The sequence below is a fragment of the Canis lupus genome, chromosome 7 (genome assembly GCF_003254725.2).
Source record: "Canis lupus dingo isolate Sandy chromosome 7, ASM325472v2, whole genome shotgun sequence".
NCBI classification, from domain to species: domain Eukaryota; kingdom Metazoa; phylum Chordata; class Mammalia; order Carnivora; family Canidae; genus Canis; species Canis lupus.
In genome coordinates, this window is record NC_064249.1 from 24146944 (window position 1) to 24172701 (window position 25758).

The window sequence follows — 25758 nt, forward strand, 5'->3', positions numbered from 1 at the left end:
AGGGGAAGGGCAGAGAGAAAAGCAGACTCATCCCTGAGAAAGGAGCCTGATGCAGGGCTAGATCCCAGGACCCTGAGATCATGGCCTGAGCCAAAATCAAGAATTGGGTGCTTATTAACTCACTGAGCCACCTGGGTACCCCTCTAGTTCTATTTTTTAACCTTATCTTTTTCAAATGTCTATTTTTGTGTGTATTTTATTAAAGTATACATTAATGTATTTAAAAATGAAAGTACATATATTGGAAGTATGTGCTTAAATTGCTTTTACTGATAGGAATGCATAATGAAAAGAGTTTAGGGCTCACTAGGTTCTTTTTCTTTTTAAAGATTTATTTATTTATTCATGAGAGACATAGAGAGAGAGAGGCAGACACACAAGCAGCAGGCTCCTTGCAGGGAGCCCGATGGAGGACTCAATCTGGGATCCCAGGATCACACCCTGGGCTGAAGGCAGATGCTCAACCGCTGAGCCACCCGGGCGTCCCAGGCTCACCAGGTTCTACCATAGCCATAGCCATCCTGGACTTCTTTTACTTCCTTCTGCACATATTCTGACTTATCTCAGGATGGGCGCGCTATTCCTTCTGCTGGGATGGAGTCAGCATATTCACCTCAGGATTCTAATTGAAAGGTCTAAGGTATGATCAGGCACCTCTAATTTTACAAAGCTTAGGCAATTCTGCTATACTGTATTGTCTGTTTAAAAACCACTGAATTAAAACATCAAGTGCTAAGGGAGTGGGGCGCAGGCTGAAGAGGCTTTTAATGGACTGGCCTAAGAATATAATCACCAGTTTCTAAGGGAATATCCATTCTGTGTTTCAAACAACCAACTTATAAATAAACTTTAGGGGAGAATAAATTTGTAAGATCAGGAAGGACTATTTTTAATGTTCCAGAATATCTCAAGAATCTATTATATAAACAGTTTGGCTGTAAGGACACAATCAAGTTGTAAAAAGGGAAAAATTGGGGTGCCTGGGTGGCTCAGTTGGTTAAGAGTCTGATTCTTGATCTCAGTTCAGGTCTTGATCTCAGGGTCGTGGGTTCAAGTTTCACGTTGGCCTCCACACCCAGTATGGAGCCCACTTTAAATAGATAGACAGATAGATGATAGATAGATAGATAAGGAAAAATCATTTGCTTCAAGAATATTTAAGCAATCGAGTTTCTCTTCAATATTATATTTAGGGTAGCTTAGGGCTAAATAAGCTTGCATTTGAGGTTCTTCTCTGGTAAATACTAGCTACATAATTTTAGAAGCAAATCACTTAAACCTCTTACTCAGAGCTTTAATTATTTATTTTTTTAAAATGGGGTTAACACAAATCACAACCACTGTGACCACCTCCTTTTATTGAGCACACAATGCATGTCATTGTACTAGGTTAAGCACTTAACATATTTTTTATTACTCAAGCCTCACAAAGTTGAGTTGGGTTTACTTTACCCATTCTATAAAATTAAGTATACTGAGGAAGACAAAGTAACATGAAAAGGGACCATAATAGGGCAGCCCCAGTGGCTTAGCGGTTTACCGCCGCTGTAGGCCTGGGGTGTGGTCTTGGGAGACCTGGGATCAAGTCCCACATCGGGCTCCCTGAATGGAGCCTGCTTCTCCCTCTCCCTGTGTCTCTGCCTCTCTCTCTCTCTCTCTGTGTGTCTCTCATGAATAAATAAATAAAATCTTAAAAAAAAAAAAAAAAAAGGAAAAGGGACCATAATAATGACTGGCCCAACAGGCTTTCTGACATCAAAATCAATGGGTTACATGCCTGTCCTCTACACTGCCTGTCACCTGTCCAGCACACACAGCTCTCAAACCCGGGGTCCTTCTCATCAGCCGCTGGCTGCAATGCACCAAGCTAATCAACTGCAGGATGGTGGAGATACTATTTTAACTCCTGACTAGGAGATAACAAACCTAAGATATCTGCTGTATCACCAACTATCAGGTTGGAACTCAAAAAAGTATAAACACCATCACCCTGAAACTTCTGGCAAGCCAGAAAAAAGAGAAGGTCAAACAGACTCTGGGGTGGTTGAACCAGGAATTTAACTCTGGGAGAAGCCTGTATAGAATTTCATAAAGTCTCAAGAAGAGGCAGATTGAAATCATATATTTTCCTTCTTTCCTAGCCCTCTGAAGACAAGTATTGAGGCATTAATACCATTGATACCAGGAGATTTACAGTGTAAAGCCAATTACCTTAAGGTACTGGAATCAGGCAGCTCTTAGATGGAACATTTTGTGAGCCCTATAGTTTCACTGAAAATGCCTTTCTTCTCTGTGTATGATTTTCTAGATTTCCTTCTGTTCTTATTGCTTCACATCCTGATTTGTACAAAAAATGTTGGGTACTTTTCTGCAGCCATATGCAACTGTAAACGCTGCAGCTGGTTTACTAGCACTCATTCTACTGGTTTTTAAATCTATTTTTCTCAGATTCTTTGCAATGGAAGGAGAGAGAAAAAAGACATTTTGCTTGTTTATCTCCTAAGTAGTAAGAGTAATCTCATCTCACTATATCCTCAACTTTAGATTGAATTATGAAAATTTTGTTATTTTTCTCTTTGTAAAAATTAAGAAGCAATAATATCTTAAGCTGGCATAATAAACGGATGTTTGTTATTTATTTTATTTTAGGGCAAGATGCTCAACATCCACTGTAATATGGCAAGTGAAATTCTATTTCTGAATAAGTTTTTGGGGGGATCCCTGGGTGGCTCAGTGGCTTAGCACCTGCCTTCGGCCCAGGGCGTCATCCTGGAGTCCCGGGATCAAGTCCCACATCGGGCTCCCTGCATGGAGCCTGCTTTTCCCTCTGCCTGTGTCTTTGCCTCTCTCTCTCTCTCTCTCATGAATAACTACAATCTTTTAAAAAACTGAATAAGTTTTTGGTTAGAAATTTACCACTTAACATTTTTATTATAGTGTTTAGAAAATAACAGAATGACTACCAAGTGCTAAAAATTAAGGCTGTAAGATGGTATGTAATACACTAAATCTAGTTACATGTTGGATGGTGTTGGTCTGATTCCAGGGAGTAGATTAACCAGATGTAGTCCCAAAACTGGGCCGCAGAAAGCTGATACAGCTATGCATTCAAAAGCGAGCTAATTAAGCTTATTTAAAACTAGACAATGATACAGGAGAGAAAGAATGACAGGGGAACCAAGGAGGACACTGTTTTTTATTATCATCAAATGTTATGTTCTTTATAATAACGTTGACCTTTGCAGCATGGAATGCTAAGAAATCTAAAAGAGTACTTTTATGTCAGTTGTCCCTGGCACTTAAGCGAAAGTAAAGATATATCTCTTGCTAAAAGTCCTCATAACAGGCAGAAGGCTGTAGACATTTATGCTGTAGGACATTTAATTCAAGACTAATATGCTAAGACAATCTGAGTTAATTCTGTCTTTAGAAAGATTCAATTTTATCATACCAGATAGAGAAGGACAAAAGAGTGGGAAAGAGAAATGGAGCTTTTCCTGTATTCATCTACCTTTAAAGACAGGAAGTAAAACTGTTTATTTCGCATCAGCAGAAGATCATGCTGCATGATGGCTGCATTGCCATTTTTACATCACTCTTTTAACATGACAAGGAAAATGTTTTTTGTTTTTTTTTAAGATTTTATTTATTTATTTATGAGAGACACACAGAGAGAGGCAGAGACACAGGCAGAGGGAGAGAAGCAGGCTCCCTACAGGGAACACAATGCGGAATTTGATCCCAGGGACTTGGGACCATGACCTGAGCCAAAGGCAGATGCTCAATCATTGAGCCACCCAGGCACCCCATGAGAAGGAAAACTTACCCTTACTTCGCATTTTAAAGAATCATCCATTTATTCAGTCAAATATTTACTGACTACCTACTACGCAGCAGGTATAGCCATCTAGCCATCAGACCATTCATGGTCTGTCTCCTAAAGGAGCTCACAGTCTGATGGGGAGAGAGTCTTTAAAAGAAATAATCACACAGTCTAAATCAATACTGACCTTACAAAGTAAGGTGAATGCTGTGAGGGCAAAGTAAAGGTGGAGAGATTGTCACACATGTGGCTCTAATTGTGATGACATCTCTGAGGAATGACAATTAAGCTGAGGAGTCAGTTAGCCAGTGAAGAGTTGGGAGAAAGAGCGTTCCCAGCACAGGGGGAATAAGGAGCACAGGGTGGGGAAGAGCGAGACTGGCTACGTACTTTGCCAGGACAAGTAAAAATTAAAATTTTAAACCCCTTGTTTAAAAAGCGGTAATTTCAAGATGGCGGAACATGCAACCAAGTGTGGGGACCTGTGTAATTGGACAAGCCACATGCCCATGAAGCTGGCTCTGGGAAAGACAGCCAGTGTGAGGGGCCAAAGGCCAGTAGAAGCATCATTGGGAGAGAAAAGGCTAGTTGAGGCTGAAAAAATATGGGAGGTAAACAGGCCCAAACCCCAGGAATAGGGCCTCCAGGGACCAACCTCAGGGACCAACCTGCTCTGTCTCCTTTACAGTTCCCAAAATAGTTATTAAAGAGCTATTGTATAAGCCAAGCTGTTATGTAAGCACTCTTCTGGGTGCTAAGAGGAAGACAAAGAAGAGTCTTTGCTTTTAAGAAGCTTACAAATAATTCTGTAATTTAAGGCAGAATATGGTTTCACATGAAAGTGTAGGCACCAATTTGTGAGAGATTCAAGGCATGAAGATTATTCACTTGACATAAACAGACTGAAATTAGCCTTCTTCTGACTTTAGGGCCATGATTTGGCCATTTCACTATAGAAATAGCAAACATACCTGGTACTTCCTACATGCCAGGTACCAAATGCTATATGCTTTAGATGTATTAATCTATTTTAGCCTCATATTTATGAGGTAGGTGCTATTACTATTATTTTTTAAAGATTTATTTATTTTAGAGACAGCATGCATGCAAACAGGCACATGAGCATGGTGAGGGGGACAGGAGGAAAGAGGGGGAAGCAGACTCCTTGCTGAACAAGGAGGGTCTGATATGGGGCTGATCCCATGACCTGGAGATCACAATCCGAGCCAGCTGAAATAATTGGATGCTCAACTGACTGAGCCACCCAGGAACCCCATGGTAGGTGCTATTATTTTCACTTTAAGGAGAAGAAAACAGATACCCAGAGAGAAATAACTTACTTGCCCAAAGTCACACAGCTAGCAAGGTAGGGATTCATTCCAATCCAGGCAGCCAAGGTCCAAAGCCCTTGCTACAAACTACTATGCTATACTACCATCTAACTAACATTGTTTCATTTTGCTTTGCTTTAAAAGTCTATATGCTATATTTATGCGCTTTTCATTTTTTTTCTCCCTGGTCTTCTGCTGTCACTATATCCTTCTTACCTACTTGGTTTGCCATATATCCTGCCTCAAAGTGGCTAAGAGATACACAAGAAAAATAATTTTCCTGGGATCCCTGGGTGGCGCAGCGGTTTAGCGCCTGCCTTTGGCCCAGGGCGCGATCCTGGAGACCCAGGATCGAATCCCACGTCAGGCTCCCGGTGCATGGAGCCTGCTTCTCCCTCTGCCTGTGTCTCTGCCTCTCTCTCTCTCTCTCTGTGACTATCATAAATAAATAAAAATTTAAAAAAAAAAAAAAAAAAAAAAAAAAAAAAAAAAAAGAAAAATAATTTTCCTAAAATTTTTCCATTGTTAGGGTCAGAATTGGCAGGAAATATATTTAGGTATGAATTTTTGAAAGGAAATGACATAGACGGTGCTGCCTTCCTTTGCTGTTGATGACAGTCCTATGTATCTTTTTGGATGGATGACTAACTAGAGCTGGTACAGTTATGGACAGCTACTACTGACTCCAGGAACTGTGAACACCTAATTACTAGTGCTCTGGAACCCATATGAGTTCTCGGTGTCCCCATAACCCAATGCCAGATCTGTTCCTTACAGAAGTGAGAAGTGCATACATGTGCTCATTAATTCCACATATACCTACTTTGTGCAAGACACCATGCCAAATGCCTTCTGGGACACAAAGATAGCTAGAATACAACCCCTTAACCAAAAAATTCACAATAAACTTTAAAATTTGATCAATGTCATTCTGGTAATAGAAGCCTTATGCTCTTAAGGTTTAGAGGAGAATGTTTTCATAAACTCACCAGGAAATTTAGGACAGACTTTAAGGAGGAGCTAGCCTATAAGCATTGTCCTGGGGGGAGCTTTTGCTATTGACTATTCACAAGTGTCAGGATCTTTCTTACCATTCTTTTCCTTCCTTCCCTCTCTCCTTCTTCCTTTTTTTTTTTTTTTTTTTTGTATTAGTGGCCTCCAAAGATTGGGCAATAGCAAGGCCACAAGTTTCCCTGCCACTGCCTTTCTATAAGGTAGGAAGAAGCATTTGTTAGGTGGCAAACAAGCCCAGAGTGCTCTGCCTCAGATGCCATTCTGCAGGTGTTACAATGCCTCATTTGCCAGTCTTACAGGCGATCCATGCAATGCTGGAGGGGCCTAAATAGTATTTCTAGCCAATTCAATTTAAAATTACTTGACACCCTTTAGGCTAATTAGAAAACCCTCTGTTGTAGATTTAAATATAAGTAGGATAAATTCACGGTAGTTATCTCCTGATTATAGTTTTTTCCAATGCAACCAACTAACCCTAGACTGTATTCCCATATCATGTGCTTCAAATATTAATCAAGTCCAAAGTACAGACTAAAACTAATGCACAGTTTATCACACTGTTGGTTAGAGTATTTTAACACACGTTTTATCACATTGTGTTGATAGAAGTATTTTAATGTAAATTGCTGAGAGTATATAACAAACAGGTAGGACTATAATAGGTACAGAGAGGAGTAAGATAAAGAAAAAACCAGCTCATTATTGCTTATTTTTTTCCTCATTCCATACAGGAAAGGAGAAGGAAACTGCTGTAAGCAAAGGCATGGAGCTTAAAAGTGTGGGCCTGCTAACCCTGCTAAGCAATTGTTTGTCTGAGTGAGGAGCTAGAGCCCCTGGTGCTTGGCAACTGCAGAGAACGCTGCAAAGGTGGCACTGAGGCCAGTTCATCAGATCTAGGTCATCACCAGTTGATGAAAGCATGAACCTATTTTGGTAGTAGCTAGTTCAGTGACCATATTTTCTGAAAGAAAAATCAGGCACATGGTCTTAACAGATGTTCGGGTCCATTCTGGATGTGAGAAGCAATTTGGAAGATGAAAGAGAACCTAAAATGCTAAAAATGTTTTGATTGTTTTGGTAGCTTATAGGGCTTAGGAAACAGAATCTCTGACGTTAGAGCTATCTTTGAAATAAGTCTTGTTCCTGTAATGGTAAGAGGTCACTGAGGTGTTGAGGGGATAGAAGCCAGTGAGAATGTTCATCTGGAAATGGTGTATCTATGCTAAATTAGGGGACAGGGTCAAGATGAAGAGGAAGGTGGCAACTGAAAGGGTATTTAGGAAGTTTTAAAAACAGGTCAGGAGAAAAGGCCTTTGTGAAGAAGGTGACAAGAGAAGTGGAAAGGAAGGCCCGTGAGAAGCAGAAGAGAAGTCTCTAAAGGAAGTCTCTCCTGTCATTTCAGGTAGGCCCAATGATCCCTTCTCTCCTTAAACTCCTTTAGAATTTGCCTCTACCACTCATTTAATAATCACATATGGGTATAAAGAGCTTTTCCTGGGGTATGAATTTTCCTGATTAGGATATGTTAAGGCAAAAAAAAACAGAAAACCAAAACCAAAACCAAAACCCTTATTTAAACTTGGTATCATCACTGGCTTCAACTTAACACAAAGCTGAATACTTAGGAGAAGCCTAAATCGATCCTTGCAGTTAAAGCATACTCTTAATGTCTTGAGGTTCAAGTGGATTTTGTTAATTAAAGTATTAGAATAAGAAAGACAGATGAAGACTATGCCCATATATTTTCTTTGAGTATGGGTATTACAGGAGGTATGTGATGACATAGAGCTGATAAATGGAAAGACATAGAAATCCACTTAACATAGGATATTTTTGTTACCTAAATGAGAAGATTGTGATAACCAATTAAAAATGGCAGTTTTCCTTGATATGTTTGACAGAGCCAATAATTACCTCTGCTCTGTGGGGCAATTTCTGAAATGGTGCATACGAATGAGACTATTTGGGAGACTTCTTATGCTATACAGTTGGATGCTCTTCCGTAAATTGAAATTCATTTCTTTAATTTTGGGCAGGGGGTGGAGGGAAGACATAAGAAAAAAGTAAAAACATCACACACAGTGAATGCCTAACACTTGAAAAATAGATATATATCTGACAATCATAAGAGAATTCTCATTTTGGAAAAATGGTAATATCAAACTAACTTTCTAAAAATTAACTGAATCATCTTTAATGCTCAGAGTAGATCAAATGAGAATAATTTGAAATTAGACTTGGCCACACACAGGTAAAGGAAAGACCATAAAATTAGCTTTTTTTGTATGCTTGTTTCAGGTCCCTCTACTGCTGTTTACACATGAATGATTGCTCTCCAAAGCTTGGGGTGGAGTGGCATTTATGTTCCCATTTCCATGGCAACTGTGAGGAGGCCAGAAAAATAAGGTATGGGGAAATATGCATTTCAACCCTCACTTCCCTTCCACCCATCCAGCCCTCCTCATTTCCATGGGAACAGGAATTGAAAGACCTCCAGCAGCCGAAAGTGAAAGCTCACTCATAGATTGCAGCTGTTTGAATGTCAGCTGAGAGCTGCAAATGACAATATATTGCAGTTGTTAAAATTTTTAAATGATACTTTTCCTAATAAATTCCCCCTGTAATAATTTACAAGGGGGAGGGGCACTTAGGTGGCTCAGTGATGAGATTCTTGGTTTTGGCTTGGATCATGATCTCAGGGTCCTGAAATTGAGCCCCTCTCCCCCAGAGTAGGAGTAGGCTTAGGCTCGGGATTCTTTCTCTCTTCCTCTCCCTCCCCCTCTGCCCTCAGCCTTAGATATAAAATATAAATAAATAAGATATTAAAAAAATAATTTACAAGGAGAAGCTAGAGGAAGAAGAACACTCTTTGGATTTAGTATTTTGGTATCTTTTACAATTGCAGTATCATATATCATTTTTTAAAAGTAATCTCTACACGAAACAGGGCTCAAACCCACAATACCAACATCAAGAGCCACATGCTCTACAGAATGACCCAGCCAGATGCCCACATAACACATATCATTTTATTTTATTTTCACACAAAGGGAGAGAGAGAGAGAAAGGGAGAGCATGCCTCTGTAGGGCAGTGGGGAGGGAGAGGGAAAGAGCATCCTAAGCAGACTCTGTGCCCAGCGTGGGAGACCCATGTGGGGCTCGATCTCACCACCACCCTAAGATCACAACCTGGGCAGAAATCAAGAGTCAGATGTCTAACGGACTAAGCCACCCAGATGCCCCTTGTTTATTATTTTAAACAAATGGCTATGGGCAAGAAATGCAGTGAAATGAAGAGCAGTCCTCATCAAGTCACTGTGATGTCAAAAACCTCCTCCAAATGGTGGACGTGGAAAAAGTATGGAGGAACTAATTAAACTGAGGGAGGAAAGAGAAAAGAGAGGGGAAGGAGGGATCTAATTTAACTTTAAAAAACTACTTAATCAGTGGTGCCTGGGTGGCTCAGTCAGTTAAGCATCTGATTTGTGATTTCGGCTCAGGTCATGATCTCAGGGTGCGAAGATCGAGCCCCGTGTGGGACTGTGCACTGGGCACAGTGCCTGCTTAAGATTTTCTCCCTCTCTCTCTCTCTCTGCCCCTCCCTTCCTCCACCCTCATGTTCATGTGCTTTCTCTAGAAAAAAAATCAAAAACACTATATTGTATTTTATTACAAGAAACTATGTGAAGATTGTCAGCTCTATCTAGAGTGTGAGCACGGAGTCTGATGAACCTGCTGAGGAACCTAGACTTTTGCAAAAAAAAAAAAAAAATTCTACAAATTTTACATTATAGCAATTTGCAAAAAATTTCATAAACATGGAGAATTGCTACAAAATGAGAAAGAAAACACATTTATGGAGTATTGGAAAGTGCCAGAACTTATCAATTACTTGGTTTCATATTTGTAGACTCACCTTGGGCCCCAGAAGTCACTTTCATTTTTTTCTAACTATTGATCTGCACCTTATAGCTTAATTTCTATGTTACATTGTAAGTGACACTTGGAAAGTCTCAAGACAGTCCTCATGTACATCAAGGTTTCTAGCAGTGAGGGATGGGGAAGGAGAGTTGTCATATTTTTTTATAAGATTAATTATAAAATAATGATAGTTCATTTTTAAAAAGTTATCTGGTAGTTAGAGACTTTTTTTCATAAACATATTACCAGTGCCTGGTACAAGATGACAGGTAGGTCCTCAATATTGCTTCTTGATGTAAACAGTTAGATTTTACTCGAATCCACACTGAAAAATGAATATCCTAATTTGGAGCTCCTCTGTAGTTTATTCTCCTAATCTTGATTTGGAAGTATTACCTTGGAGACTGTGGTAAGAAAAAACCCATATAGACCCCACAGGTCCATTCCTCCTTATCTTGTTGGCTAATGCTCTTGACACCATTCTGTTGAATTGTATTAGATTATGTTCAGGTTTTGAAATTTGTATTAGATTATGTTCAAGTATTCAAATCTCCTTGGCTCCTGAGTTCAAATAGAGGTTGAAACCCATGTTTCTTTAGCTACTGTCATTAAAAGGACAGGCCAGAACTTGCCTAAGATTGCCCATTTCCATTCTACATACAAGGAAAGGCTTTAGAACACATATGTAGGATGTTTTGTTTTATTTTTTTTTTAATATTTTATTTACTTATCCATGAGAGACACAGAGAGAGGCAGAGACACAGGCAGAGGGAGAAGCAGGCTCCATGCAGGGAGCCCAATGTGGGACTTGATCCCAGAACTCCAGGATCACACCCTGGGCTGAAGGCAGATGCTTAACCACTGAGCCACCCAGGCGTCCCTACAGGATGCTTTATAGATGGAAATACGTGTTATAAGCTTTAAACTCACAGAGAAATATCCTCATTAATAACAGAAATGAATGCCATCCTTTTAAACATATGTGAAGGCTAAAAAAGAAAGAGGAATATTTGTTTTACATGTCCATAACTTAATTCTATCTCAGGGGTACTTTCTCACTCTTTTTGGAGGGGTTGTTATTCCAAATTGTTCACTGTAACTTGGCTTCTACTTACATTGCCTCAGGCAAATACAAAACCTCAACATAATCTAATACAATTCAACAGAATGGTGTCAAGAGCATTAGCCAACAAGATAAGGAGGAATGAACCTGTGGGGCCTATGTGAGTTTCTTCTTACCACAGTCTCCAAGGTAATACTTCCAAATCAAGATTAGGATAATAGGGCAGCCCCAGTGGCGCAGTGGTTTAGCGCCGCCTGCAGCCCAGGGTGTGATCCTGGAGACCCGGGATCCAGTCCCACATCCGGCTCCCGGTGTGGTGCCTGCTTCTCCCTCTTCCTTGTGTCTCTGCCTCTCTCTATTCTCTCTCTGTCTTTGTGAATAAATAAATTTTTTTAAAAATCTAAAAAAAAAAAAAAAAAGATTAGGAGAATATTTAGGTCAATATTGAGGACCTACCTGTCATCTTGTACCAGGCACTGGTAATATGTTTATGAAAAAAAGTTTCTAACTACCAGATAACTTTTTAAAAATGAACTATTATTTTATAATTAATCTTATAAAAAATTATGGCAACTTTCTTCCCCATCCCTCACTGCTAGAAACCTTGATGTACATGAGGACTGTCTTGAGACTTTCCAAGTGTCACTTATAATGTAACATAGAAATTAAGCTATAAGGTGCAGATCAATAGAGAAAAATGAAAGTGACTTCTGGGGCCCAAGGTGAGTCCACAAATATGAAACCAAGTAATTGATAAGTTCTGGCACTTTCCAATACTCCATAAATGTGTTTTCTTTCTCTTTTTGTAAGCAAATTTTCCCTGGCTACAATAATTAAAATAGTTTTATGAAGCACTTTGTTGTCTCTATAAAGTATACAGTGATTTAGGTATATAACACAGAAAGTATTATGAAATCTGACAAGTTAAAGCATGCTTTTAACTTAATCTAAAATTACTCTTTTCTTGCTGAAAAACCATAATTTCCTTGGCCTTTGTGTTCTCATCAATTCTACCATCAGCACTAATGATTGGCTTTCTTTTTGGAGACATTTTCCACCCAGAAGCAAAGTTAAGTTGAAATCTAAATACTAAAAAAGACAACTGGTCTCATAAGACTTGTTCCTTACCCAGACTTACAGGGCATATACTGACAACTAGTACTTTTGCAAAATTACAAAATGTTACAGTGTTATGGCTCTTAGGAGAATCTCATCAAAGTGTTGAAATCACAAATGATAAATTCATAAATTTAAAAATCTATTATCATAAATTTTGGAGTACTAAGTTTCTCAAACTTCCTTTTTCAATGCTAACAATTTCCTGCTGAGGTACTTTTTCAAGGGATTATTTACAAATAAAAATATATAAGGACCAGACAAAATTAAGCCAAAGTCCATATTAAGTGATTTATTTCATCTCCTAGACTTTGTAAATTTGAGTGGGTATGTATTATATATCTGTTATTTCTAGTCCAAAAAAAAGTCAAAGGTATCACACCTAGATACTTCCGAAACTGTTATTCATAGGCACTCAGAATAGAGAACCAGAAATATTTACAAAAATTTCATGAAGAACAGTAACAAAGCCCTTCTTTGACAACAGAGAACATGAAAAACCAGAAATATCATTTACTCTTTAAGAAGGGAAATCAGCTTTACTTCAAGGGAACTCTAATTTGAATTGAAAATATTTTTAAATCCAGGAACCATGTCAAAATTAGCCTTTTCTGCTGATCAAAAAGCTAAATGATAAAGAATATATCTGGTCCGGAATCTAAATTAAAAAACAGATTTCTTAGCTAGTCTGTTGAGGTGAAGGCCGCAGTACTGAACTGACTATATTTATTCTCTAGTATAAATACATTTTTTTTGCTTATGCTTCCATGTCATTAGAAAAAAAAAAAGATTTTCTTGTCAAATTATTTTACTACAGAATCTATCTTATTCACTTGAAATGTAAACCTCCACGTCTATAGAAGTCAAATTTGTGAGGCACATATATTTAACATTCTAGATCATGTTAAGGACTTTATTTCTCCCCCAGCTTTATTGAGATATAATTGACATATAACATGTTCAAGTTTTTTTTTTTTTTAAGAGTTTATTTATGAGAGGGATAGAGAGAGAGAGAGAGAGAGAGAGAGAGAACACATGGGCAGGGGCAGGCGCAGGAAATGTAGGCTCCCCACTGAGCAGGGAGCCTGACACAGGGCTTGATCCCAGAACCCTGATCATGACCTGAGCTGAAGACAGATGCTTAATCAACTAAGCCACCCAAGTGCCCCTAACACTGTTTAAGCCGTATAACATGTTGATTTGGTGTATGAATATACTGTAATATACAGTAATATGATAAACCACCACTTTATTTGCTCACAACACCATCATGTCACAGAATTACCATTTTTTTTGGTAGTGAGAACATTTAATATCTACTCTCTTAGTTTTCACATATACAATACTACTAACTGTAGTCACCATGTTGTATATTAGATTCCCAGACTTATTCATATTACAAGTCTGAAGCCTTTGAACAATATCTCTCCATTCCTCCCCACTCCCATGTCCCTGGTAACTGCCAATCTACTCTCTGCTTCTATGAATTTGGCTTTCTTAGATTTCAGATATAAGTGAGTACAGAATGTGTTTTTCTGACTTACTTTGTTTAGCATAACGTCCCCCAAGGTCATCCAAGTTTTTCTGCAAATGGCAGGATTTCCTGCTTTCTCATGGCTAAATAATATTCCATTATATGTAGCACATCTTTTTTATTCATCCATTGATGGACACTTAAATTGTTTTCAGATTTTAGCTATTGTGAATAATGCTACAATAAACATGGGAGTACAGATACTTCCTTGAGAAGTATTCATTCCTTTTGAATGTACATCCACAAGTGGGAGTGCTAGATTATATGGTAGTTCTATTTTTAAGTTTTTGAGGAACTTCCATACTTTTCTTCTGCAGTGGCTGCACCAATTTACAATCCCACCAACAATGCACAAGGGTTGTGCCCCATATTTTTGATAAGTGAAGAAAACATACCCAATATGAGACTAACAGCTCATTAATTTACATTCTTACATCATATGTGAGCTTAAGATAAACAAAAACTGTACAACCTCTGTTGCTCTGATATTGCTGTTACCATTTCTGATTTCTGCTTTAACTGTTTCTGTTAGGCTTTAATAAAAAGGTCTCTAAGCTAAAAAGACAAAATTGAATTCTCCTACAAGTTCATAATTTTCCCTGGAGGATTGGGCTTTTCAAAGCTGGCAAATTGAACTGAATATTCCAGTCTGACCCAGACAAAAGATCAAAATGCTGAGATGTCGGGATCCCTGGGTGGCACAGCGGTTTGGCGCCTGCCTTTGGCCCAGGGCACGATCCTGGAGACCCAGGATCGAGTCCCACGTCGGGCTCCCAGTGCATGGAGCCTGCTTCTCCCTCTGCCTATGTCTCTGCCTCTCTCTCTCTCTCTCTCTCTGTGTGACTATCATAAATAAATTTAAAAAAAATTAAAAAAAAAATGCTGAGATGTCTCCAAAATCCTAAAAATGGTCCTCAGGCACACATGACAATCAGGGAATCTTCATTATGCAACAGATAGCCTGGATGTAGAGTGGGATGCTAAAAAGAGCCTTTATCTCTCCCTAGGACAATGGGTCTCAAACACCAGTGTTCCCACAAAATTCTTACCAGCTGCAAAGAGGAATAGAGCAACTTTGCATGAAGAACCTATAAGGAATCACCCTATTCTAAATATCAAAGTGAGTATCACCAGTAATAAAACAACTCAAAATCATGCTCCATTTGATAGAATAGATACAATGGGAAAAATACAGCATCATCTCTATGATAAATTCTGGTCAAAAATGTATACCCTAAATCTACTCATGAGGAACCATCAGGACCATCAGATAAACTCAAATTGAGAGACAGTCTATTAAATAACTAGCTTGCAATTTTCAAAAGTATCAAGCTTATAAATGTCAAGAAAGACTGAAAAACTGTTCCAGACCGAAGGTGGTGGCTCAAGAGAAAATTGAATATAGCATGTGGCTCAAGGTTTCATTGTAAAATGAACAAATATTCCTCTTTGAAATTTTGCTGAAAAGGACTGACTTTTTGGAGTGGTTTTGGTATCATCCTACATGGAAAAGAAATCATCCTACCAGATGATTTCTCTGGGTCCTTTCTGGTTCACCAATTCTACCTATTTACTATCTACCTGCCTATCTCTCATTCAGCGTGCACTTAACAGAATTTGAGCATATATAGCTCAGAACTTCACCAGACAGGAAAATAACCATATGCTTAAAAAAAAAAAAAGTGATGATGAGTCTAAAGAAAGCTGTTTTATACTATAAATCTTATTTTAATAGTAAGAAGGCAAGTCTTAAAAATCTACACCTGTACACAATGGGGGTCACACAATGTCTTCAACTAAAGGGGCTAGCATGGACAGTCTTCTACATGGTCTTTCTGTCACATGATTTAGCCTCAACCAGGAAGTAATAAGGAACAATAGGTTTAAATGTTTTTTTTTAAGTTAAATATTAACGAAGCCTTCCAGGGTAAAATAGGAGTCATTTCTTTGCTTCTTAGTAGAGTGATGACAAGTAGTAAATGTACATCTAAAGTAAAGGACAGAACTGAGATATATATGTTCTATAGACACAAACACTCTTCTGTCTTCCTCCACCCCTCATAAATCTCCAATTGGCTGAGACAACCAATGGTTCAGTATAGCTGAGTGAAACGCATGACAATAGCTGTCTTCCCTAATCTCTTTTTTAGAAAGCATTTAAGTCTTGCCAGGGTCGAAGCAAGCTTTGATTTGGCTCAAAGCACTGACTCCTGGTAAGTCTGAAAAGCCTCCCAAAGAAAATCCCTGAAAGAGGATCAGTGAATAAAGTATTATCTATTAGAAGCCATAAGAAATGACTTCCATATTCTAAGAATTCAAAGGTAGGCTTAGAATTAGAGTATTAGATTATCAATCTTACTATTAGCACTAGAGATTCTGAATTTTATTCGTAAAACATAACACAAAAGACATTCTATCAACTTCCTTTTTTAAAAGAAATGGGAAATATTCACCTATGTAAGAAAAGACCAAGTTTCAGTGGACATGCATATTCATTCCAACCATTCAGAGCCCAGTCCAGAGGAGGCACAAGTATATTGTGAAGTAGCAAACAAGGAGAAAAAACAAAAGTATGCATTAAAAGCAGCCACATTATTATTAGTCATTGTTTTTATTTAGTTAGTTATTTAAAGATTTTATTTATTCATTCATGAGAGACACAGAGAGAGAGAGGGGCAGAGACACAGGCAGAGGAAGAAGCTCCAGACAGGGAGCCCAATGCGGAACTTGATCCTGGGACTCCAGGATCACACCCTGGGCCAAAGGCAGGCGCTAACCCGCGGAGCCACCCAGGGTTCCCCTTATCATTGTTTTAAAATAGGGTGCAATGATTTTTAAATGTTTCCAGTTAAAATAAAAACAAAACACCAAGAAACTTCAGAGTTTAAAGAAAACCAAACTATTTCCCACTTGGCAAATCGGAACCCGATAAATTCCTTTAGTTAGATTTTGGTTGTTACATATTCATCTGAATTTTTAAAAATGTACCATTAGATTATTGTTATTTTAGTAGGTATGATATCATTATTACGGTAATATTCTTAAAGTCCTTATCTGTTAAGATATATAACTTAAGTTCTTATGAGTGAAATGGTATATCTTAAATTTTATTTAATATTTCAGCAAAAAAAATTAGAGGAGAAATGGCACAAGGAAAGCAAGAGGCTGATGGTTATTGAAGATAGGTGATGAGAACATGGAAATTCATGGCACTGCTCTACTTTTGTATGTGTTTCATAATTTCCATGAAAAAAAAGGGGTTTTAATGCATCTATTATTAAAACCTTTGGTTATAATTATGGCAGTACCACAATGAATTTTTATTTGGATTTAAGTCTTATTTAAAACACTGGTTTAGGGTGTCTGATGGCTCAGTCAGTTAAGTGTCTGCCTTTGGATCAGGTCATGATCCCAGGGTCCAGGGATTGAGTCCACATGGGGTTCGGGGCTCCTTGCTCAGAAGGGAGTCTGCTTCTTCCTCTCTCTCTGTTCTTCCTTCCTGCTCAGGCTTGCTCACTCTATCAAATAAGTAAGTAAGTAAATAAATAAGTAAATTAAGTAAGGAGGTAAGTAAGTAAATAAATAAATGATCAAATCACTGGTTTAGAAACGTAATTCTATCCTTTATGCTCTAATCACCTAAGACAACAATTTATTTATTATTTATTATTTTTAAAAAGATTTTGTTTATTCATGAGAGGCACACACATGGGGGGGCGGGGGGGGGGGCGGGGGCAGAGACACAGGCAGAGGGAGAAGCAGCTTCCATGCAGGGAGCCTGATGTGGGACTTGATTCCAGGACTCCAGGACCATGCCCTGGGCCAAAGGCAGGCGCTAAGCCGCTGAGCCACCCAGGGATCCCCTACAATCATATTTAATAGTTACTGTCATCCTCACACATAACATAATCAATTTTCACTCACGTTCTGATATACCATGAGGCAAACATTTAATAGAAGTTAGATATAGGCTTATATAGTAAGTTGGTCCTATTTCCGAATGCCCATACTATAAACAATCCATTATAAATGTATTACATTACATTTCAATTTCTAGATCACAGTTTTCTGAGACACATTTTTCCTTATCTCCTTCTCAACACAGAAAATGAAGACAGTAAAGTACCAAGTAGATCACTCAGCAAAGACAAAATCAAGCTCATTGAATTTTGCTTTAAAATCAGTAGGAATTGGGCAGCCCCGGTGGCGCAGCAGTTTAGCGCCGCCTGCAGCCCAGAATGTGATCCTGGAGACCCGGGATCGAGTCCCACATCGGGCTCCCTGCATGGAGCCTGCTTCTTCCTCTGCCTGTGTCTATGCATCTCTCTCTCTCTCTCTCTCTGTCTCTCATGAATAAATAATAAATAAAATCTTAAAAAAAAAGAGTGCCCTTAGGCTCAAACTTTAAAAAAAAAATAAATAAAATCAGTAGGAATTAACACATCTTAAATTTCTAATTTCTAATCTAACCAAGGCACAAAAGCCTAGTCATTTTTTTTTTTGTTTTGTTTTTTTTTGTTTTTTGTTTTTTTTTGTCAGTTTGAGGAAGGGAATCCTTCTTCAACACAGTAGCTGGGAATAAGGAAGAGAAGGTGATAGATAAAATAGGAGACAATCTCTTTCAGCACCTCATCCTCAATCACTCCCACTTACTCTCCTGTTCACCAAACAAACTGTCAAGGCATATTATAAAAACCTTAAGGAGGATGAAATACACTTAGGACACTGTACTATAAAAAAAAAATCTGCATAGAAATGGACCCACACAGTTCAAACCTGTGTTGTTTAAGGGTCAACTGTAGTTTTAACACTTGCACTGGGCATGTACCAGCAGGTACAAGTATTTATTGACCAGATGCATGAATGAATTTAAAAGAAAACAAAATCTCCAAAAAATGGAGAGGGAAACAGCAAAAAGCTCTGTATAGAAAGATAGAAAGACAGGGGAGCCTGGGTGGCTCAGTTGGTTAAGGGTCTACCTTCTGCTCAGGTCATGATCCCAGGGTCCTGGGATGGAGCCTCACATCAGGCTCCCTGCTCAGCCAAGAGCCTTCTCCTTCCTCTGCCTCTCCACCCCACTTGTGTTCTCTCTCTCTCTCTCTCTCAAATAAAATCTTAAAATAAAACAAAACAAAACAAGACAGAAAATAGCAACAAAGTCATAAAACACTGCAGATTAAAAAAAAAAAAGTCTGTTTCAATCATAAACATTTTTGGAGTTCCCAGAGGCTCCACTCAGGGTTCAAGGTAGATAATGAAAAAAAAAAAATGGAAAAAAAAAAAAAAAAAAAAAGGTAGATAATGAAATTAACACTTGTTACAGCTGAATCTTTTTTTTTTTTTTAAGATTTTATTTGTTTATTCATGAGAGACACACACAGAGAGAGAGAGAGGCAGAGACACAGGTAGAGGGAGAAGCAGGCTCCATGCAGGGAGCCTGACGTGGGACTTGATCCCAGGACTCCAGGATCATGCCCTGGGCCGAAGACAGGCGCTCAACCACTGAGCCACCTAGGGATCCCCCCAACTGAATCTTTATAGGCTTTTTGGTTATATTATTTTCCTTCTGAAATAACCCTTCTCCTTTATCTCAATTATTGCCTGTTTGTTTGTTCCTTGTTCATCCACCTACCCCTTAATATATATACTGAATACCTCCACTGTGCTGGGGATACAATGATGAATAAAATAACTAGTCATTACCTTTAAGTCTAGTCTAGTAGGGGAGATAAATATATAAGTGAATAAAGACCATAAAAGGTCAAAAGATTAAGTTCTGTATGGAATAGAATGGAGTACAAAGATTAAATGGTCTACTCTATCTGGGAGTCAGGACATGTATCAGAGAGGCAGGTAAGTGAGTAGATGGATGGACAAAGGGAGGCCGAGAAAGCTCTGCTCCCCCCCACCCAGTAACTGATTCTCAGAGGAATGGGTAGGAAGCCGGGTGTAAGGGGCCTAATGGCTGGAGAAGAGACAGTGCCTGCACAGCCTTCTTAGGGCATAGCAAGGAGCTCAGACTTCTAGATACTATGAATTAGGGAGTCACTGAAGGATTTTAAACAAAGGAATTTCATCTCTGGCAGGAATGTGGAGAATGATTAAGCAACCAGGAAAGGATTAAGAGGTGAGGACAAATGTTAAGAAGCAGAAAATGGACAGGACCTGGTCATTGAGTAGATGAGAGCAGTGCCTAGACGAGCTTCTAAGTTTTCTAGCTGGCTGGTACTATTCTTTAAAAATGAGAAGTGACAAAGAGGAGTAGGTTTGGAGGATACAGTTAGTTGGTCAGTTTTACAGTTTGGATTTTGAACTACGTTATTCTACTATTTAAAATATTATTATGTAAGAAAAAATATTCCTGGAATTCACATATTAAAGGAGAAAAATCATAAAATCATCTAAACAGATGCACAAATGCAGTCGACAAAATTAACACCCATTAATAATTCATTTTAAAAACTCAGCATAAAAAAATAAAAAAATAAAAACTCACCATATTGGTAAATAAAAAAGACTTTTAAACTCAACAAAAGCTATCCATCTAAAACCTGGAGTAAATATTTAATGGTGAAACGTTAACAACATTCCCTTGAAAGCCAGGAACGTGACAAATGCTTGTTATTATGGGTCAATAGTTATAGTTGAAGTTCTCATTGATGAAATAGATGAGAGAAAATAATAAATAGAAAGTTTAAAAATTAGAGAGGAAGGCAAAAAACCCTTGTCATTTATAGATGATTAATAGTTTATTTAGAGACACCTAATCTATGGGTAAAGGAATAAAACCATTTAGAGCCTTTTACAAGTTTGTTAAATACAAGGTCAATTTACAAAATCAATAGATGGCTATACACTAGCAACAACCAATTAAAAAATGTAAATAAAAATGAAGCCCATTCCTTCTTGCCACAAAAACTATCAGGTTTCTGGAAAAAAATCTGACAAAAAGCCTCTTGAGAAAAAGATTTTAGTTTTGCTCAAGAATGTAAACGAAGACCTAAATAAAAAAGATGGAAAGACTCCCAATAGCATTGATAACATCAATTCTTCTAAGATTCATTTATAAATTCAATACAATTCCATTCAATATCCCAAAGGATTTGTTCATAGAAGCCTCGATAAGTTAATCTACATACATTCTGATCTACATTCATACTGAAGAGTAAAGGACCAAGAACAGTCAAACAAATTTTAAACAAATATAAAAGAAGAGGCATTTGTCCTCCTAAATATCAAAGATTTATAGTAAGTTTTGCTAACTGAAACTGTCATAGCAGCTCAGGGACAGACATACAGACCAACAGAATAGAATTAATGAGCCCAGAGACCGGCCCATGTATATATGGAACTTGGTACCAAACTAAGGTAGTGTTATTACAAATTAATATGGAAAGGATGGCTTATTTAATAAATGGAGAAGAGACAACTGGCTATCAAAAAGAGGAAAAGAATTAGGTCCCCTCACACTATAAAAGAAATAGTTCGCATAAATGAACTAAATATCTAAATGAGAAAAACAAGTATTTTGAAAATTTTATATATAGAACACTAATCTCTGTGAAAATCTATAAAAATTGGTTTATTTAATTTTTTAAAGATTTTATTTATTTATTGAGAGATAGAGAGAAAGAGAGGCATAGAGAGAGGCAGAGACACAGGCAGAGGGAGAAGCAGGCTCCACGCAGGGAACACGATATGGGACTCGATCCCGGGTCTCCAGGATCACACCCCGGGCTGCAGGCGGCACCAAACTGCTGCGCCACCAGGGCTACCCCAAAAATTGGTTTTTAAAAAGTGCCTGGCACTCAGTAAATAATTCATTAATATTAACCTTTATCTTCATCTTCATCATCATCTAAGATCTCTGAGTAAGGAAGAAATCTAAAATGAGACCAAAAGCACTAATCATAAAATAAAAATAGAAACCAAATGCCATGGCCTACCAGGCCCTGCTCCATGTGGCTCTCTCTTCTCCAGTGGTTTCCTCTGTGGTCTCCTCTAGCTTACCATGATTCTCTCCCCTCCAAGACCTGAGTCTCGGCTATTCTCCAGCGTACCAGACGTTTTCCTGCCCCAGCCCTTCCAAAGGCTGTCTCCTCCCCCTGCAACACTTTCTTCTATAGAGCCACGTGGATCACTCCCTTGCCCCAGTCAAGTCTTTGCTCAAATGCACCTTTTTAGTGAAATCCACCCTAACCAACGCACTTAATTAACATTGTGCCCCTCCCAGTATGACTGATCGTCCTGACCCTGTTCTATTTTTTTCCACATTACCTACCATCTTCTAATATACTAAATAGTTTTACTGAGTGCATTTACTTCCTGTCTTCAAGTAAATGTAAGTTCTTTGAGAGCAGGGACTTTGGCTTCTTTTACTCACTATCGTTTTCCCAAGTATAACGGTGCCTGGCAGAGTACCAATACATATTTATTGAACCAATGAGTGAATGAAGATTGATAAACCTAACTCATTAACATTAGAAATTTTGGCATACAGAAACACATCATAAACAAAGTTCATAAGTAAGAAAAACTGAAAGATATGTCTAACAGATACAATCAGTAAATGATTAATATATAAAGACCTATATAAAACAGTAGAAAGAAGACAATCCATAGTGAAAATGAGTCAATTAGTTGAGGGCCTTCAGGGTAAGGACTTAGGCTTCCCAAAAGAGAAATAATTCTCAAAACTGCAATGTAAGAAATCCTGGTTCAAGTTTTTAGCCCCTCGCCCTTCAGGATTGACTCAAGACTGCAACATTAACTCTGGCCTCAATTTTCAACAGGCCAGTCTGTCCTACAGATTTCAGACTTGCCAGCCTCAACAATCGTGTGAGCAAATTCCTTAAAATAAGAAATCTCGTGGGGCACCTGGCTGGCTCAGTTGGTGGAGCATGCAACTCCTGATCTTGGGGTTGTGAGTTTGAGCCCCACATTGGGTGCAGAGATTGCTTAAAAATAAAATCTTTAAGACAAAAACAAAAACACACAAACAAAAATAAATCTTTCTCTTGCTTTCTCTATATATCCGATCGGTTTTATTTCTCTGGAGAACCCTAATACAATATACGCCAAGTGCTTAGAACAGTGTCCAGTACATAGTTAAGTGCCACAGAACTGGTAGCTTTGCAAAATATTAATATTTATTAATTTGTTCACAATACACGGGTGTTTATTCTATAATTCTGCTTTTGAAATAGTTCATAAAGAAAAATAAGAATTTTTTTAAGTTTGCAGAAGAAGTTGAGACAAGTATAAGCTCTTCATTTGTAGAGTTTGTCTTCAAGGGGAAGGGGAGAAAGAGAGAGATGGTACCAGTCTGAGAGGGCCCAAGAGCTTCCTGACCAGTTTTTTTTTTAATTTAAGAAAGACAATGTGAGTCAGCAGAAGAATAGCTGAAACTGTTGTGCCAACAGAGATTACCCATTGGTGCATGGCCCTGGATCAGACTGGGAGCAAGCTTGAAAGAATTAATGTTAAACAACAGGGGAACAAATATTCTTCTAAGCCTGGAGAAAATAAAGTATGTTAGGAGTAGAAAAATGTACCCAAGCAGCATCTGATTACCCTACATTTTCTGGGAAGTAGGAAACAAAGTTGTCCTTTAGAGTTCCCCATAAATGCCACCCCCTTTTTTTCATAAAGCCCTACCTCCTGATTCTGCAATGAGAAATACTCTTTCTCTCCTTTCCAGAGTCCCATAGTATTTTGTACCTTTCTTATGAAACTAACTGCAAAGTCCTGTAGTTTCAAAGTGAACCTCTTATAAGCCTGAGGTACATCAGACCTGGGTGTGATAGCTCAGCCACGTTTGCAACTCCCAGTGAAACCACTTGGCAATGTAAGTTTTGACTAAATACTCTTTTCTTTTTTTGCAAAGATTTTTCTTTTAAAGTAATCTCTACACTCAATGTGGGGTTTGAACCTATAACCCTAAGATCAGGAGTCTCATGCTCCAGCCAACTGGGCCAACCAGGCACTCCTTTGACTAAATACTTTTCTGATTAAACCTTAAAGGTGACAAAGTGTACAACTATGCAGCAGACTTCTAAAGTTTTGTTTATGTAGAATATACTCAAATGACTAACATATTATGTAAGTTGACTTCATATCATTTATCCAGACATGGGATAAAGAGCACAGCTCTTGCTTACTGGGAAGGTTCTGGAACCTTGGAATCATGCAGAGAAAATAGTCACCTATTCAATATAGGCTCCATAGGCACTTCACATATCTTTAACCATTACCTGATAAACATTCAGTGACTACCTACTGTGCTTTACTCCAATCCATCAGCCTTAAAGATGATTTGGGCTGTTTTAGTAAAAATAACGGCTAGCGTCTGCGTCATCTTTCCTGTGTGCCATGTGCTGTTGACCCAAATAACATGCTTTACCTTATTTTGTTCTTGTAACTCTACATTGTCTGTTACTGCCCACATTTTACAGAACAGGAAACTGAAGTACCACAAGGTTAAGATGATTTGCCACACAGCTGGTAAGGGGGGCACAGACAGGATCTGAGCCCAGAGAGAGCCCACACTTCTCCACTACAATGGATTTCTTTACCAACTTTTAAAATGAAAAGTTAAAAAAAATAAAAAATAAAATGGGAAGTTTTACTATACCGGAGACATGAATAACATGCATATGTTCTGGTTTTAGGGATAATGTTGTCATTGGCTTTTTTAGCTGGAGGAGCCCAAGAATATCTCACAAAGTGATCAACTGCCTGGTCCTTAGAAATATTTTCTCCCAACATGTGCGTAGGTTATGCTCTTCAACTCCCTAGTGAAAAAGCAGTGCTGGGAGAGAATACTGCTGTCACTGAAGGGCATGTCAGGATAGAAATAGTTTTTAAAATTGAAGGACAGAGTAACATTACTCTGGATTACTCTGAAATAATCTTAATTAAACCTTGTCCTTTGCAGAAAATAATGCCCTTAGGAGCTACTGATGCTTATATCTCAAAAAAGGGGAAAACTCCAATTTTATCTTATAGGTAAGGCATGCCTGAGAGAAGGTATTTTTACCTTGAGGAATTCTACATCTTGGGAATCCCTGGGTGGCTCAGTGGTTTAGTGCCTGCCTTTGGCCCAGGGGTGATCCTGGGGTCCCGGGATCAAGTCCCACATCAGGCTTCCTGCATGGAGCCTGCTTCTTTCACTTTCTCTGGGTCTCTCATGAATAAATAAATAAATTCTTAAAAAAAAAAAAAGAATTCTACGTCTTTATTATATTCCTCAGCAAGTGATAATGAGGAGATAGAATTTGTAGATTCATATAAAAACAGATGAAAATAAAAAAAAACAGATGAAAATAATATAAGTATAGAAGAAATACGTTATTATGGATTTTGTTGACAGTATCTCTAAGGGACAGGACTTCCGAAAGACAGCCTGAAAGGAGGCTGATAAAAACACATCACCACAAGATGAAAATCTGTAACTATGTGTGGTGACGAATGTTAACTAAACACATTGTGGTGATCATTTCACAATACATACATAGATTAAATCATTATTTGGTACTGTACCTAAAATGGACAGTGTTATATACCAAAAATATCTCAATTTTAAAAAGGACAGAGTAACAAATTAAAAAAATGACAAAAACACATATTAATATAGTATCATTAGTAGTAATATTAGTCTTCAAAGGGCTGCCATAACAAAATACCATAGACTAGGTGGCTTAAACAACAGATATTTATTTATCATAGTTCTGAAGGCTAGAAGTCTGAGATCAAGGTGTCAGTAGGGTAGTTTCTTTTAAGGCCTCACTCCTTGGCCTATAGATGGCCATCTTCTCGTGGTCTTCACCCCAGGCCTGTGTCCGTGTCCTAATCTGCACTTCTTTTAAGAAGATCTATCATATCAGGGCACCTGGGTGGCACAATTGGTTAAGCTTCCAACTTAGTTCCTGCTCAGGTCGTGATCTCAGGGTCTTGA

At 38.3% G+C, this 25758-nt stretch overlaps 1 protein-coding gene and 1 long non-coding RNA gene across 17 annotated transcripts in view; one reads left to right on the top strand and one right to left on the bottom strand.

The window, feature by feature from the left end:
• RABGAP1L (RAB GTPase activating protein 1 like) overlaps positions 1-25758 on the bottom strand; it is a 729489-nt gene that overhangs the window by 42392 nt on the left and 661339 nt on the right. The gene's annotated exons all lie outside the window — the stretch shown is intronic.
• On the top strand, positions 1817-15203 carry LOC112648585 (uncharacterized). The gene is made up of 5 exons (XR_003129163.3): positions 1817-1957; positions 2142-2217; positions 6900-7570; positions 8467-8574; positions 14810-15203. It is a non-coding gene; the product is annotated as an uncharacterized LOC112648585 (long non-coding RNA).